This window comes from Petaurus breviceps, unplaced genomic scaffold (assembly GCF_028583685.1).
Source record: "Petaurus breviceps papuanus isolate PSGF00001 unplaced genomic scaffold, PetGlider_PUasm1.0 128, whole genome shotgun sequence".
NCBI classification, from domain to species: domain Eukaryota; kingdom Metazoa; phylum Chordata; class Mammalia; order Diprotodontia; family Petauridae; genus Petaurus; species Petaurus breviceps.
This window is the reverse complement of record NW_027185664.1, coordinates 6,853,264-6,859,263: the sequence shown is the minus strand read 5'-3', so window position 1 is coordinate 6,859,263 and position 6,000 is coordinate 6,853,264.

Sequence of the window (6,000 nt, the reverse complement as noted above, 5' to 3'; positions counted from 1 at the left end):
TTTCTTTCTTTCTTTCTTTCTTTCTTTCTTTCTTTCTTTCTTTCTTCCTTCCTTCCTTCCTTCCTTCCTTCCTTCCTTCCTTCCTTCCTTCCTTCCTCCCAGTACTGTGCTAAGGCACCATGCCTGACACATAGTAGGCATTAATAAATATTTGCTGACTCACTGGCCTACTCATATAACTGCTACTTCATCATTTGCTTGGTTCCAAAGGGGAGAAGTAGGAACGAACATTGGACAGACACTGCAGAGGAGACAGATTTCAACTTGATACAAGGAAAAATTTCTTAACAGTCAGAGATACCCCTGAAATGAGTGAATTCCTAACAACTAGGGGTCAAGTGACCACTTATTATGAATGCTGCAGGTAGAGAGGATTATTATCCAGGTCAAGTGATATGATTTAGAGCTACAAGTGACATTGCAGTTGATTTCTTCAAGAAATGGAGGCTCAGAGAGTCTGAAAGACTTGAACCCAGGTCCTCGGACTGCCGGTCTGGAGCTCATTGCAGCTCATCATGCTGCCTTTCTCTCGGGTCCTTCCAAATCCGAGGTTATTGATTCCATGGTATTATCTGTCCTGGCAATCTTCTTTCCCTGCCTTCCTCAACTCCTGCCCTTAGATTAGAGAATTGAAAGAGGGCTACATCACATGACTGTACAATGTTTTGTACACTGGCCCTCTGTGGTTTGGCCTCAATACCGTCAGTGACTGATGTGAGTAGAAATGTGAATTAGCACCTTCTTTTTAGCAGCTTCCTGGAGAGAACCAGATTTTCAATGAACTCAGTGCTAATCACCTCTGGATCCTTTCCTTCTTAGAGTGGGTAAGGGGAGGCTATATGCCATTCTGTGTGAAGGATGAGGAAAAGGGGCATCTTCCTGTCTGGCTGACATGATCTGGCTGGAAAGGGTTGGGGCAGAGTACTTTGAAGCCTCAATCTCTAGGGAAGCTGCAGGCCTTGGGAGCAGCCAGCCCTCCCAACCTCCTTTTCAGGTCATTCACACTTGGGCTTCTGTTAAGCAAGTGACTGAAGTAGAAAATTCCTGTCTGAGGGTATGCAGCCAATACTGAGGAGGGGACTGAGCCTGCCTAGCACCAGGCAGCACCACAGTGGGACATGAGTGAGGAAAGGGGTCTCTGAGTGCCAGCAGACAAAGGGAGGTGTGGGGGGGGGTGAATGAAGACAAGAGAAGTCCTAGAACTGGAGAAAAAAGAACCTGGCTTCCAGTCCTTTGTAAACAGTGAGGAAAGGGCAAAACTGGGCCTCCAAAATACTCCAGGCCTCTGTGCCTCAGTTTCCCCATCTATAAAATGAAAGGATTGGAGTTCCTTGTAAACTCCAAATCTGTAATTGCATTGTTGTGTAGTTGTGTCAATGAGTCCCTTCATAATTTTGGCCATTAGTTCCCTTTGCCTCTAAAGTAAGGGGGTTGGAGTAGACCCCTAAAGTCACTTCTAGCTCTAAATGTATGATTGTTTGAGAATAACACAGCTGATATCTCAAAGGTTCTGAAAGGCTCAGTAAACACAAACCCCCTTCCTTTTAATTGCTCCCAAATTTGATCGGAGATCAGCATCTACAAAGCTGTTAAAAAACAAAACAAAACAAAACAAAACACTACAGATACCTTGGAAATTGAAGAGTGCTACAAAATGGAGCTTGATTTATTGTTTTGCTGATTTTCTAGGTTTAAGAAAGTAATGAAGAAAATGTTAATAGAGATTACACTTAAAAGTGTGTTGTGCATACTTTTTCCCCCCTGGAAAATGTTGTTGTTCAGCAGTTTCAGTCATGTCTGGCTTTTTGTGACTCCACTTGGGGTTTTCTTGGCAAAGATACCGGGGTGGTTTGCCATTTCCTTTTCCAGTTCATTCTGTAGGTGAGGAAACTGAGACAAACAGGGTTGCGTGACTTGTCCAGGGTCACACACTAGTAAGAATCAGGCTGAATTTGAACTCAGGAAGATGAGTTCTTGACTCCATCCACGGTGTCACCTACAAGCAGGTTTCAGCTTGGTCTATTCACTACCCCCTCCCCATATCCAATGGCAGTGTCACCATTACAACATTCCTTGAACATGCTTCTTTCACTTCTCTGATGCTGCCACTGCCTTGGTGTGGGCCCTCATCACTCACACCTGTCTTCTTAAAATACCCTGTTCATTGGTTTACTTGCTCCAAGTTTCTTCCCACTTCAATCCATCTTCCACTCAGCTGTCAAACTGATCTTCCAAAAGAATCGGGGCTGACCATGTAACCCCAATATTCAATAAACTCATCACTTCAAAGATCAAAAATAAAACCTTATGTTTGGCTTTCCAAAGCCCTTTATAACCTGGTCCCCTCTTGCCTTTCCAGTCTTCTTAGACCATATTTCCCTCTACACAATGTGATCCAGTGACATTTACCTCCTAGCTGTTGATGCTTCATTTCCCAGCTCTGGCCACTTTCACTGGCTGCCCCTCACACCTAGAAGTCATTCTCTCATCATCTTTGCTTTCCAATTTCCTTTAGGTCTCAGTTAAAGTCCTACCTTCTGCAAGAAACCTTAGCAGGTACTCCTTAATCTTGGTGCCTTCCCCCTGAGATGTCTCCAATTTATCTTGTATATGTCCTGTTTGTACATAATTGTGTACTGTCTTCCTCACTGGACTGTGAGCTCTTTGAGAAGAGAGATTCTTTGTCTTTTTTGTAACCTCAGCACTTAGCACAATTCCTGTTCAATAGGAGTTACTTAGTAAATGTTTATTGACTGACTCCAATGTTAGTCATTTATACCTTAGTATGAATTAGTCATTGGTATTATCTTTTCCACAGGTATTCTCATTTCAATTTTTTTCCCTCAGAAGATCTCTTGGTAAAGAAATTAGTGAACATCTCTGAAAGAAGGTAGTGATTGCATAATGCCTCAGGTAATACCATAGAAATTTCATTTCCTTTTTAAACTGAGGTCTTTAGAAAGTAGGTGTATCCTAGAAGAAGCAACAAAGATCCCACTGAAGCTAGGTTAGTTTTTATTTCAAAGGTACTGAAACTATCCTCGAGACTTACTTGGTCCAGAGGGCTAAGGCTTGACTCATTCACATAGATTCTTGGTTGCCTAAGTACAAGGGCAAGCAGAGAAGGTATAGATTGCTCAGCCCCCCAAACTTGGCATAGGCTTTCGACAGATACACTAACAAAGGGATTCAGAAGTGGGGAATCTGTGCCCGACTGAATCAATATTTTGTTGAATACCTTTTCTGTTCTATCGCTAAGGAAACTTTCCTTTGTTAACTATGAGACTGTCTCTGAGCATCTTATTTCGCTCCAGACCCAACCCTGAACAAGGTGGGAAAAACTTAGAGGATGAGTAGCAGATTACATTTTTAGTATCTCTGAAAATCTAACCTCTGTCCCTGCAAAATGTACCACCTGCTTGCCTCCCCTGAAGAAACCTGTGTTTCTTGGCTTAAGATACATTTTTCTTTTTAAAATTGAATTTCTCATCCTGAGAACTATGCCTGTAGAACACGAGCTCAGATGAATCCCGTTGTGTTGGAAAGGCCTCCTGTATGGGATCTAGATTAGTCCAGAAGGGGAAAAAAGTCAGCTACCAATGAATGCAGTTTTATTTCATTTTGCCACAGACATTCATGTCTACTAGATGGATTGGAATAAATTTGTGTCTATGAAGAGGGTTCCCATGTGAATGAAATCCTGGATCTTTGAAAGATGGAAAAAACTGGCTCAGTTCTAGAGGTCATAAAAAGAGTTTAAAAAATCATATACCTGTTAGACATGGCAGCTCAGACCTATTGGTCCTGATATTGAGGAAGCTGAGCCTGGTGAATTGCCTAAGTTTTAGAGTTCTGGGTCACAGCAGGTTGGCTCTAAACCCAGCACAATATGAGGGAGGAGTGGGCCACCACGTGGCTTAAGAGGCCACGGAAGCACCCAGGCTAGAAACAGAGTGGGTCAAAGCTCCTGAGCTGATCAACCGTGGGACCGGAACAGAAGGAGTGATCAAAGTCCTTTTAGCATGCTTGCGAGTAGGAGATGTAGTCTTGGAGAAATAAATAAAAATAAAAAAACAGTTTCAAGAGACTGGGAAAGAAAAAAATAGTAAAGTTTCTTCATCTTCAGGGGGAGCCAGATAAAGGAAGTCAAATGGTCAAAAGAATAAAAATCTTTAACTTGGTTATGTCAGAAGACTTCTCCCTTCTGGGAGTGAGGAAACTTGAATTCTAATACTGACTCTGAACTGAATTGACCTGAACTAGCTGTGTGACTGTGAGCAAGTCCCTCCTCTAGGGAGCCTCATCTTAGATGGTATAGTGAATAGAGCACTGGGCCATAGTCAGGAAAACCTGAGTTCAAATTCAGCCTCAGACACTTATTAGCTGTGTGACCCTGGGAAAGTCACTTAACACTGTTTGCCTCAGTTTCCTCATGTATAAAATACTCAGTATCTTTATGAATTGATTACAATGATACAAAAAAAAAAGAGGCAAAGACACATTTCCCTGCCCTCAAGGAGCTTTCATTCTAAAGGGCGAGAGGACGTGCAAACAAATATGTGTGTGCAGAATACATTCAGTGGGAGCTCAAGTTAATATCGGGGGAAGCTCTAGTAGGGGCTTTAGGAAGATCATTTGGACAGTTGAGGGGAGGATAGACTGGAACAGGGAGAGACTCAAGGCAGGGAGACCAACCGATAAAAGGCTTTTGGTGCTGTCTGGGTGGGAAGTGCTGAGGACCCGTGTTTGCGGTATCAGAGGAGAGGAGGCATTATGGACAAATCCACAGACCTTGGCAGCAATTGGATATGATACCTGAGGGGTCAGTGTGAATGACTCAGAGGACAGAGGTACCCTAAACAGTAACAGGTAAGTTGGCAAAAAGAGAAGGGATTTGGGGAAAGGATAATAATAAAAGGAGTTTGGTTTGGGCTTCATTCCTAGTTCCTGGTCTGGTGTGTGTTGATGAAATCCTAGATGAAAATATTCCAGTATAAATGTCTACTATCATCTACACTTGCAATGACAATTTTAGCAGGAAAAATATTTTTATAAATTTTAATCACTGCCATTTTCATTTTTATTTCATTATTAATATGGTAGGTGCTAATGGGTGTGGATGACTCTGGGGTTATGCCTCTCACATAATATCTACATTTTAGCCAAAGACAGGTCCAGTCAGTAAGGAGGAGGGGCTCACGGTCAGTAAGAGAAGAGAGGCTTTTCAAAGGCCATCTTCCCATTCTCCCAGCTTTCGGGGATGATTTGCAATCTATGTAGGGCTCTGGAGAGACCTTGGGAGTGGGACTGGAGGAAAAAGCTCACTATGCAGTGAGATGCAAGGGCAAAGTTTGGCTTGATTATAACAGGGGGAGAAAAAGAGGAAGAGAAACCCAGGCCAGAGAGGATTTTAAAAGCTGAAAATTGGGAGTAAAATTGAAGCAACTGTTTGCATAGCTAAGGAAATGGGTGGCAATTACTGCCCCAGGAAGGAGGGATGTCTCAGTATTTCTTCCACATCTGCTCAAAGGAAAAAGCCTAACAACTGGTGAGGAAAAAGAGATGAATCTAAATGTTGATAATGAGAAAATTGAAAATGGCAAAATAAAATCCAGCTGCTCAGGGCTGGATCCAGCAATACATGTGCATGCACGCGTGCATGCCTGTGTGTGTGTGTGTGTGTGTGTGTACACCATGCAGATGTGAGTTGAGGATCCTCTAGCCTTCCTTCCCAAATGCCAGAAGGGGGAAGGGGGAAGGGAAGGGAAGAGAAGAAAAGGAGGAGGGGAAAAAAGCCATCTGTGTTTAGAGGCTAGCATGCAGGCACTTTCTCTCCCTGCTCTCTCCTCTCCCATCTCCACACTATTATTATTATTTATTGATTGACCTGTCCTCCCCACAGCCTCAGAGCCCTCTTCAGAATCACTGATTCCCCAGGGAGCCCCGGGTTTTGTCCACCGCTTTCATAACCTCCCCGCAGGGTGGGAGACTGAAGTCAGG